This window comes from Hirundo rustica, chromosome 2 (genome assembly GCF_015227805.2).
Source record: "Hirundo rustica isolate bHirRus1 chromosome 2, bHirRus1.pri.v3, whole genome shotgun sequence".
Classification (NCBI taxonomy): domain Eukaryota; kingdom Metazoa; phylum Chordata; class Aves; order Passeriformes; family Hirundinidae; genus Hirundo; species Hirundo rustica.
In genome coordinates, this window is record NC_053451.1 from 29628691 (window position 1) to 29640895 (window position 12205).

Consider the following 12205-nt stretch of genomic DNA (forward strand, 5'->3'; position numbering starts at 1 on the left):
TGGTTCAGAACCCACTGTAGTTAACACAAATCACTCAAGCTCTCTGAACATTTCGGTAGATGTTTGATTAATAATGCAAGAAATGCTGAACACACTAGTTTGCTCATGTGTGTCAGAAGCACTCAGCATGATTATTTATTGTAGAATCAAGTCCATAGCAGCAGGGTATTTAAAAACACTCCTCATCTACCTTGTGTAATATGGAGCAAGAGTAATTCTGTTGAAACTAGAGATATTACCTTTGTTCTGCATGTTAGATACATATCCATTTTCTTAAATGACTGCTGAAAACACATTGAAGTCAATTATGGCATTTGCTGCCCTCCTGGGAAAAAAATATAGTACCAAGCCTGGAATTGACAGATAATTAATCTCGGTCTCTTCCAATGAAATTTCTCGCACTGGGTAAACTAACACCAAAAGCATTTAATGGCCAAATATGAGCAAGTGTAGTTCATTAGGCTAAATTTACAGGGTGGTTAAGAACATAGATGTTGTCCTTGCTATAAATGGGGACTAGTCCCATGCTTACACACGATTACCTTTGTAGTCTGCAGAAAGATTATTCTTTCTTTGTCCATTACTAAGCAGACTGTCGTGGTTTAACCCCATTTGGCAAATAAGTACCTTCACTCCTTTTCTTCCCCAGGGAGATGGGGAAGAGATTCAGGAGATTAAAAAAAAAAAAAAAAGAAGCATAATTCATGAGCTAAGAAGAGTTTAATAATTGAAAGAATGTAAAATATAATAACAGCAACAGTGCTATTAACACTAGTACTAATAATAATTTTAATAAAATGGATGGTGAGAGACAAACAAACGATGCACAATTCTCACCACTGACTGATGCCCAGACATCCCTGAGCAGCAATCAGCAGCTCCCAGCCATCTCACCCCAGTTTATACAGTGGGCATGATGTTCAGTGGAATATCCCTTCAGCCAGCTGGGGTGAGCTGTCCTGGCCATGCTTCCTCCCAGATTCTTGTGCACCTGCTCACTGACAGGGCATGAGACACTGAGAAGTTCTTGGCTTAGAGCAAGCACTGCTCAGCAACAACGAAAATATCAGTGTGTCAACAACATGGTTCTCACACTAAATCCAAAACCCAAAGCTGTACCAGCTACTAAGAAAATTAACTCCGCCCATGTAAAGGAAAGCTACTTGAAAGTCTTCCTCCTCATTTCAGCTGGGACATTTTAAACCTCAGATTTAAATTTAATTAGTTGCTTTAACATGGCTGTAAAATACCATCACGATTAAAAAAACCATTGATACCCAGTGTAGTTCCAGAATCTGATAATGAATGTATTACCATAAGATAGTCACACAACAGTTTCTTCTCTGACAGCATTCCAAATCAAGCAAGTTACCCCACTCCTCATCTAAGAACTAAAATGCAAATGTGATGCATAACCCTAATTCAGAGTGAGCAGGACTATGCTACTTAATAATTCAATAACTGCCTTAACTTTGCGATCATTTGTCATTTCAGCCACAAAGTTCCTTAAAGACACATTAATATACTTGCTTACAAAAGTCTTTAGCAGGTATACATGTGTGCATACATATACACACAATGTTTTATATTTACATAAAATTCAAACTGAGTGTGGTGCCATGACTTTTATTTCTTTGTGCACTCATGTTAGTCTCATTAAAACTGTGTCAAAGAAGACACAGCTATGTCTCTGTGGGCTCAAACACTGTAAAATGATAAAATCCTGGTTAAAGTCTTATACCACATCAAGTGTTTGTACATATAGATATATATAGGTGTACATATACATTTATATGTTGATAGAGAAATGTCATGTTTAAAAAGGCAGCTTCATGGAAAAGTCCTAGATTTATATTTCTTTACATCTATTGTATTCACTGTTCCTCTGTATGGGTGTTGTGACAAAATTCAGTTTAGATGTGGAGAATCACAGGAAGATGCACCCTTCCATTTCAAGTTCAGAATCAACCTCATATTTTAGATATAGTACCAGCTGAGCTGAAGTAAGTTTAAATTCAACTAACTTGGTGAGCTGTTAGCAACACAAGCTCCCAGTGCAGAAAGGCATCATTTAAATATATTTGTCTCTTTGAGTTTAGATCACTTACAAGCATCCGCACCTTTGATTCAGCAATTAAATATAGTTGGTCTTGTTTTCTTAAATTCACCTACACACCTCATAGCTCATAGAGATGCTCAGTTGCATCCTGGGCTCCCTTACCTGTCCCACAGGGTCTCCCCCTGCCAGCTGTGCCCTGTGACAGGACCAGAAGCAATGAGCACAAACTGAAACACAGGAGGTTCCATCTGAAAACGAGGAAATATTGTTTTACTGCAGAGCTGACTGAGCCCTGGCACAGATAGCCTAGGCTGGTTGTGGAGTCTCTCTCCTTGGAGATAATGAAAAGCCATCTGGATACTCATAGGTAACTGGCCTGAGGTGGTACTGCTTGAATATAGGGGCTGCACCAGATGACCTACAGAGGTCCCTTCCAACCTCAGCTGCTCAGTGGTTCTATGAAAGCAAAAACAACATATAATAAAATTGGGAATCCAACTGTTTTATATGTCTATTTCACGCATCACATTTGTCTTCTTTGATGATATTTTAAAATCTGGTATATGTAGGAATCTATAACAAAGAATCACAGTGTCTGTTTTTTCTTAAATATTCAATCCTGTGAAATGTTGAATATATTCACATTTCTATTCACTCTGGTGTTTTTTACGTCTGATGAACTGAGATCTCAATAAAATGAAAAGAACCAGTGATTTATTAAAGTCACAGGATTGTACAGACTGTACAGAACAAAGGAAGTCAAGTCAATTAACTTAATGTGCTAGGCAACAATTCTATATTTAGGTTTTTTTCACTTTGCATTGGTTTTACTTTTTGACAGCTGGATATGACTTTGCTATCTCTGACATCAATTTAAAATCAAAATCTTTCTTAATCATCTGGTTTTAGGGTGAAATACGAATTTAAATGAAAATAATATTATTTATTTGGGATTCCTCAAGGAGTTAGGGGAGATGCTGTTGTCAGTTTACATTGTTCTTCCTTAATCTTTTAACCATTTAGATCTTTCTCCACGGTATAAAGACGTTATTGTTTGAGGGATACAATTTGTGCGTCTTGATGGTGGTGGCAGAACAGCTGCATTCCTCCAACTAGCAACATGCTTCAGAGTTCTGCTGAAAATTGCTGTGTCGTCAGTAAAAGGAGAAAAATAAGAAGTGGTGTTTTATGTGGTGCAGAATGGTTTTACTTCCAGGGATTGAGTGGCTCAAAAAAAACCCCTCCACCAAAAAAACCCAAATCAAAACAAAAAAAACCCACCCCAAATATTTTTACAAGCCTTTTTGGGGGGATTTGATGACAGTAATTTGTTTTCCATGGTATTTTGAGAAATATGCACTACTCATTGGATAGAGTCCTAATGTTCTCTACCATTGAGTCCACAAATATTTATTATTTTCTGTTGTTGTTATTTTACATTGAATGGATAAGCTAGGATCTGGAATCTGCTCACATAAACTCAAATGCTTCAATAAGGTATCTGATCTGCTGGCCTGCTTGTCCTGTCTAAGCAGCATAGACAAACACCTCTGAATGGCGACTCTGCCCATCTCAAACCATACTTTAAACAAACTTTTTTTCCTCCTATTGATCTTAGACAGAGCCTAGGATGGTTTGGCAGCCAAACTTCAGTTATATTAACAGACCAAACACAGTGTGTTTTGATTTGTATGACAGTTCTGAGAGCATTCTCCTCTGATTTATATGTCTATGAAAAATCCTATATTTTGTCTGTTTTTTACATTTTCAAAACCTCTCCTTGTCAGCAAGCTCTGCCTCCCCATTAATTCTGAATGTGCAGCCAGTTCAGAAGTGAGAGCTGATGCTTCTTCTCCTCTAGCCCACTCAGCTGCCAATCACTCCATGAACAGAGGAAATATTTAAAGAAACAGGATCCCATGAAGCTTGATATGTTCCAAAAAGAAAAAAAAAAGAAAAGCACTCCATGTCAATAAAACCTTGAATCACCTTGAACTGAAACACTATTTTTACTTCTGTTATTTTTCTGTTATTTTTATTCCTGTTTCTGAGATCATGTTAACATTCAAATAACCACCAATTGAAACTTTCAGTCTTATTATTCAACTCCAAGTTATCTGAAGTAATTCGCAACTGCTTTTTTGGGGTTTTTTTTTTTAGGGGGAGGTGTTAATTTGTTTTATTTTAGTGGGTTTTAGGGCAGTACAACAGCACATCAAAAGGCAGAAAATCTGAAGGTCTCTTCTGCCACCAGAACACGGATAGGGTTGATGCAACAAAGAATTTTGCATTGCTGTATATCCTGCTGTGCCCATATTGTGGCTAAAGAACAATAATGCCAACCTTATATGTGGAAAGGTGATAAGACTGGCTAAAAAAAGACACTGAATCTGCGTCAGTGTGTTACTTTTATAGGCCTTTCTGTACCCAGAAACTTTTTCTCAGTCTTTTCAAGGTTTCTTCACTACTGTGAATAGTAAAAGCCTTTCTAAGGCTGAGATCCACTCTCTGAGCTTTTCAGGTTAAGAAAAGTCACGAAGCAGTGAAATTCACAGATCAGAAGAACTTTAATCAGAAAACATCAGCCTTCACACTGATCAAGCTATTTACACAGCATCAACAGAAGACGACTTTGAACAGAAGCTCAGCTATACAGATCTTACTACTGTCAGTTACATTTTCCGCTCTTGTTGTTGCTAGTAATTTCCTTTTTGCTCTACAGCTTTCCTTAGTGGAGCCACTTCTCCAGTCCGTAGTGATTCTACACCGACATTTGTATTGGTTCTCTATCACTGCCCAAGTAAAGGGAAGGATGAACCACTCATGCATGCACAAGGACATCTCGTTACCCAGCTGCTCCTGTGGATGCTCTTGGCAGAGCCAGACCTTTCCACACAACCAGAAACAATCAGCACCCAGAAGGATAGTCAATAGAAAAACATGAAAGGGCATGTGGCCACTACAGAAAGGGGGGATCAGGATTGTTCTTGCAAGCCTGAGACGTGCAGGAAGGACGCAACTCCAGCTGACACCGTGTCATGCAAACAGCATTTGCTTGTTGCAAAAGAGGCACTGACAACTGTCAGGACAGTCACAGGTGGTGTTTTGTAGACAAAGAATTGTGCTTTGTGTCCATAAGTCAGGCAAGGATTTCCATTCTGTCTTAGCCAAGCGTGTACCCACCCTCATCTCAAAATAACATATGCCGCCTTATGAATCAGCATCAAGAGAAGTGCTGAGGCACAAAGGGAAAGTGCTGCCAATCCCTTATGAAAATGGCAGCAACAAGAAAGGGAAGGCAAATTATAGCACAAAAGCCCCTTGGTGAATAGCAGCAGAGGCAGCTCAGGTTGGGCTGCTTATAATACTTTAACTTACCTGAAACCAGTCAGTATAAAATTCCAACATTCTCACTCCTGGAGGGAGAAGATGCACCCTTCATCATAAATCTCAAGGGGAGCCGTCTCCTCAAACTTCTAGTGCCCAAAAGAGAGCAGAGAGTCAGAATTTTCCTGCTTTCATAGACTTAACCATGTTTGTGAAACCAAAAAGCTACTGACTTAGTTTTAGCAGCTGGGGATCTTAAGCACAAGCTAAAATGGCTTTCTGCCAGTTTTCTCCCCAGTGATTTAACTACAGTTGGACTCTTTGCATCTGATTAAAAAAAAATAAAGCTTTGAATGTCATCACAAGAGTTGTATTCTAATAACTACAAATAAAAATAGTAATTGTTAAGAGGCATGAGAGTACAATATGCTTTTGATCAGTTTCTCCAAGAAATTCCTGCATGGAAGGTGTAACATTAAATATCAGATGTCTTATTAATGTCTCCATTGAAGACATTTGACAGTATATGGGATTTCTGATTTAGCAGAGGGGTACAAAATACACTGAAAATAGAATATAAACAAAAGTTAAAAAAAAAAATATAAGAACTGCAACTGCAGTTAAATCTTAATACAAATGTGTTTTTGTAATATGTCCATGGTCATGACACCGGGTGTTCCCAGTTCCTGGGGAGGATAATGTGAGCGGAAGACAGCTCAACCCCATTGCTCCCACTGAAATTGTTCTGTTAGTTTTTCAACTTTTATACTTTATGTTGGGTCCTGGAGGCACAGTCCCCTTTGTAAGTCTGGCTAACTCAAGGAGGTGTTCATGTTCTTTTAATGAACTCATTGAGAAAAATTTAAACTATCAGTTGATTTACTTAAAATCAGCTTCTTTGCAACAGCTGTGGGCAGCTGCATTATTCCCTGAGTTTCACAGGCACTTCATCCTTGCCCATCTTCATTGAGCCATCTTCCATTGTGAGTGTTGATTCAGAGGGCCATATTCCACCTCTGAGGGTTTCATCTGTCACAAAATTATGCAAAATTCTGATAACCCACACTTACGACCAGCACAGAGGACAAAAAAACTGCCAGGTGATGAAGAGAAAATCTGTGCTATAACATACTAAGATCCAGTGAGCTAAAGCTCCAGAGGAAGTGTCAGGGTGTCATTGCTCTGTGGAGGGAAATGTTATTTTTTGCCAGTTGACAAATGGAAGTGCTAAATGTGGGACTTCAATGTTGGTAGCCTTTTGCTGATAGCTCTGCAGCAGCACTAAACTGTAAGTCACTGTGCTGATTTTCTCTGGCACTTCAGTTCAGGAACTGCCATTTTTCAGTCTTGTTCTGCTTCCTGCCCTCATTTGTCCTGCAGAGGGTAAGAAATAATAAACCTGAACACTTCTTAGGCAGAGACTTCCTCTAGAGCTGAAGTACATCTGAAACTACATTGAGCGTAGATCACAAGCTTGTCTAGGACATGGAACAGGTGGTCACTTGGATATTTTTCCTCCTGCTTACTAAGGCTCAGCAAAGCCTACAGAATATAATGTCTTCCTGAAGAACTTCCTACAGTGCTGCTGTGAAACAGCTGAAACTCAGTGAGAAGAGAATAAGAGACTGGTAAATCAGCTGCAAAGTGACTTTCAGACATCAGTGCCTTAGAAATTTGCTAAGCAGAGGAGGGCTTCCATTAAATTTTCTGCTAATTTAGGAAAATAATTTGTACAGATAGAATACTCTGGTTATTTTTGTTAATAATTAGCCTCTAAAAATAGTGGAGCTCTACTTTTTCATGTGAAGTTCAGCTTACTGCCTGATACTGAGAAAAGGCCTAAAAATAACTGGTTTTATAGTTGATTAGCACTTTCTGGTTCTTGTTCTTTGTCACTGGAGAGTCAGTTGAGATGATGCTGGGGAGGGGAAGAGGCCAGTCAGTGTTACAGCTACTTTTCCTACAAGAAAGGTACTGTGGGCGTTGATAATGGAGGCTCTAACGCCCCCTGACCTCTCCTCAACAGATTTTCATGCACTTGTAGCTGGAAAGTACCAAATTCTTTTTGCTTCCTTTCCATTCATTTGTATTGCCTTGCCTGTTCAGCAAGGCAGGCACTTAGGCAGCAGCAAAGATAGTAAAAACCAATAAGAAAATCACAATGAAAAGTTCACACTTCTCTGGCTTTGTATCTTCATAACTCTTTATGCAATGATCTGCAACAAACTCTTCCTCTTCACTGCATTCAACTTTGATATTTTCAGTTCAGGCTTCTATAAGTTCTGTTGCTATTTCTACAACAAGCTGCGCCTTGTGATGCGAGGCGTTTTAAAGTAATCTGGCACATGAACATCTCTCTTCACTTGAAAATCAATAAAAACCTTCAGTCAATTTACATTTCTGCGTACGGCTTCCAGATAGCAGGAGCATGTTCTTCCCTGGGTTATAGCTCATCATAATGTGAAAACAACTGCTAGGGTTTCATGTCTCAGAAGATGACCTTGTCCTTATTTCTTTTTTTTCTTGTCACAAAAAGAGCTGACTTGCCTAGCCACCCTTAAAATAGAACTAATTACCATCTGTTAACAGGCCCCTAATGCTCTGACTATAGATCCTTATGCACCATTCATGGTTTCATAGCCATGATGATAAATTGTCTGTAATTCAGAATTCATGTGGAACTACATCAGGTTACCTGGGTGACCCAGCACACCTTATGGAGACTTCTTCTATAAAGCCTTGCACGCTGAATGTTGGACTCCATAGAAAAATGCAAAGGCAGCCTTTTAATCAATTTACACTGTGAGTGATACTGTAAAAAAGAAGTATTGAGGCAACACTGAGTCCTCTCGGTTGCCTGCAGAAGGAAAGACAGAGAAATGAGAAACCTAGATCCTCCCTCCAGCTAGTCCAAGCTGGTGCAAAGGCAGCCCTAGAAAACTGGCTCCTTATATGCTGAGCCCCACATTACAGGAGGAAAAGGAGCTGAGTCGTGACTTGCTAAATAATGCTATAGGCTTTGAGCTACTCCCAGGGAAACGTAGCATGGAAGGATTTCTTCATTCTATGTGATTGCATAGTGCCAAATCTACCCAAGCAGCAGGGAACATGACTCACCAGCAACACTGAACTTTGTTCCTGTGCACACAAGGAGAGCCACTTACCCTTGTTCCAGCTACGCGCTCACTGTACCCAGCCGCCCTAGAACCCATGCTGGATTCCCAGGTCTTGGCGACTCCTCTCAGCCACACATAAAACTGAGGGTGTTCCCATCCCATTTGAAAAAAAGAGGCAAGACTGGTGCAGTTTGGCTATTCTTGTATTGCAGAATACAAGGGGAAGAGAAAGACTTCACAACTGCAGTTTGAAGCCAGGGCTGTTCAAGCAATGTGACACTTTTGCAGCCTTCTCATTCTGCCATGACAAACCTGAATGGGTCTTGGAAAATGCTAGGGGGAGTTCAGCCCCTGAAAAACACCCCATAGCTCTGCGCTACTTGTTGATGGCATAGGAGTGCTTGCCCAGTCAGGCCAGGTGGGACATTAAATATGAGTATCAGTGTAATTAGTAAGCATATAACATTAACAGTTATCACTACCAAATATAGAGGTGACTGCAATGAATGCTCAGGAATGAAACTGATATGGTTTATTTTTAGATTTGTTTCATTTGGGACAGATATTTTAAAATCATCTGGAAGGCCTGATGCTTTTTATTAATGCAGAGATATTTCTTTCCCTTGTGTAACTCCCTGAAAGGCAAATCAGAAATAAAATGACACTAAACTTTGAAAAGCTCTTTATTTCCCAGAGGCTGTAGCCTAATTCAAATGGAAAATACTGTTATCAGCTTTTCCTCTTTCCAGTTTCAACAATAGACAGTCATACCTCAACCCTTCCCTCTGAACAACCACAAAAAATAAGCCTCTAATAGCTCTGTCAGAACAACAGGCTGTTTCCCCTTCTTATATCTGTGCATCTTGATTTCTTTTGTTCTAGGTAGTTTTGGATGTAACACTTTAAAGGCAAGAGATTTGTCTAAACTCACAAAACCCAGACATCTCAGAAAGAAAATCTGTTGCAGCAGAACATCCAACAGAGTTTATACCTACTGCTTGTTTCTTCTGGAAAATTGAACGGAAGATGAAAAGTATTCCATGGCCATTAGTCAATTTAAGCACTCCCTGGCCTTTACTGGCTATTTTAGGTGTTAGGTGCTCTTCAAATTTTGATAGAAGTGATACCAATTATGTAGCATATGGTTGTCAATAACAATCGTAGCTCTCGCAATTGACCTCAGTTCTCAATTTTAAATTCCTATGATGGTATTGGAATTTCACACAGTCAACATCGATGGGCTGGGGATCACACATTAAGGCACCTTCCTGTTTTTCACTACCAAGTTAGCTTCTATGAAGTGAATAAAGAATGAAATTAAATTAAATTACTCATCTTCTTTAGTCAGAAAAGGAGAGAATTAAATTAACAGGAAGGTAGGAAGGTAGGAATTTCTTTTTTCCTCATCTTTTGGTTTTATTTGCCTTTCATGAATCCTTGAAAAGAGTCAGGAAGCAGAAAGCAGGGACTTGCATTGTTACCGTGTCAGACATAGCGGTAAATCTATGTGAGTCCAGAAGCTTCAACCTGCAAGAGACACTGGCTTTGTGAAGCTGCTGATGTGCTGCTCTGTGGTTCACACACCAGAGTAAACTTTTCAAACTGGATTCTGGAACAAGAGAAAGGCTGCTGTAGCATAAAGCAACCAAAAGCTCATACATCTTAGCAAGGCACTATATTCAGAAGAGCTCCATCAGAAAGCATGCGCTTCCTGGGAGCCCTGATACATGGTACTGAGTCAGGAAAAAGCTGAGAAGTCTGGAATGTCTCTCAGAAACACCGGGCCCTGGTGGCCTAGTCTGTATTTCTCAGCCTGCCATATTTACTTCTGGGTATGAATCTTGTGTCAAAATAAAGTGAATGCTTGAATATATCCACCTCTTCTATTCCTGATTATAGCGAAAAATGGAAAGAAAACTGCAGGACATCTAGCCACAGATCATCACAGCTTTCTTTATTTATCTGTAGTTCTCCTTTATTTAATTCTTCAGCTTTCAGATTCTTGACATACGTGGCAGAGACCATTAAACTACAGCAAATCCATATGCTGCGTATGTGGAGGGAACAGCATGGTTATACATGGAGATCCATTTCCAGATTATTGATAGCAGTTAGATTAGTCTCTACCCTATGAAAAGAAGAATGAATTTAGCCATCTGCCAACTGTAGTTCGTTTTTGGTATTATCCACCAGAGGACAAATCTTCTAAAACACTCTCCCCCGCTGAGCTGAAGCTGTGAAACCCTGGCTGTGATAGAAGCGAGTTTGAGACTTCAGCCAGTGCTTGAGAACGTCCTCACTGTGCAACTTACCTCACTCCTAATGAGGCTCAAGGGGCTCCAAACAAACAGATGGTCAACAGAGTCTACTGACAGACCATCTGCTCAACACCACAGAGGACAGGTGAAAACACAAAGCATTTCTCCAGCTGTTCCTTGTAGCAGGGATCTAGCGAACAAAGGTGTTGCTACGATAATAAATCTAAAATAATAATAGGCATTAGATCTACCAAATGCCAAAAATAATCAAAATACAACCTTCTCCTAAAGAAAGATGCCTCTCAGAACTTTTAAGATAATGCTTTGCAAAGAACAAATTTCAGGTAATACTAATACATTTCCCCCATATTTTCCTTTTGTTCTGTGCTGAACTAGGATTATTCATGGCCTGCATGGGACATTCTACTCTACATGCATTGCAAAATGTCCATCTTTATGAAAAGTAACACAAGGTCAATTAAATATTTTTTTCCCCCAATGGCACCATGCACTAAGCAGTCATGAGAGCAGATTGGATGAAAAGCATTTTAATTACATGCACTGGCACACAGAATGGTCTGGAACGGCTCACACATTTATAAATAATACAAATACTTCATATCATTCCTGTCCTTAAATTTTTTCAACTCAGTTCCTGTAATCTCAGTTCTGTTCCGTCACATGTAGCTTTAGAAGGTTTTCATTCCTGAGTGACGTCCTCATCTTCTTATAGTGTGCATTCTTTAATCTTACGAAAGCAGGTTCTGTTCTTATTGTGTGCACAAATCTATCAACCAGAATTTATAACCTACCTCATAATTTGCACTAGGCTCAAGTTTGTAAACCTCGCCACCTATATCACTTGCACAGTGCAAATATAACTGTCTGTGTCTTAATATCATAGAATAATATGTGTGGAAAGGAGCCCTGGAGGCCATCCAGTCCAGCACCCTGCTCAGATAAAGGATAGCTTTAAAAGCTGGTAAGGGATATTCTTCAGATGAGTTTTGCAATCTACACAGTTGGAGACCCCACAGACACTGTAAGCATTTGTTTCAGTGCTTAACCTCTATTAGGGAGAAGAATTAATCCTGCATACCCAGGAATAACAGAAACTGGAAATTCAAAAGCTTATTTTGTGACCTGTTACTAAGAAAATTCTGGCTTTTACCCAACAGACAGCCTCCATTAAAAATCTTAATAGTATGAAGTACCCTGGGTCAGATCCATAAAGGTATCATGGCACCTTTCTTGCACTTACATATCTAAATTTCAATTAAACTTCTGCACAGTAAGTAGCAACTTTGCAAAAGTTGTGATCTTTACATTCTTCTTTCTACTTGGTGTTATTTCTGCTGCAGCCTAAGTATGCTGAATACACCTTTATCATACTGATCACCAGCTTGCACCTTTTCCTTTGACTTTTTGAGGATTTGGACATCTAA

General features: G+C 39.4%; 1 protein-coding gene across 2 annotated transcripts in view; it reads left to right on the top strand.

The window, feature by feature from the left end:
- PRMT8 (protein arginine methyltransferase 8) overlaps nt 1-12205 on the top strand; it is a 57329-nt gene that overhangs the window by 13202 nt on the left and 31922 nt on the right. The gene's annotated exons all lie outside the window — the stretch shown is intronic.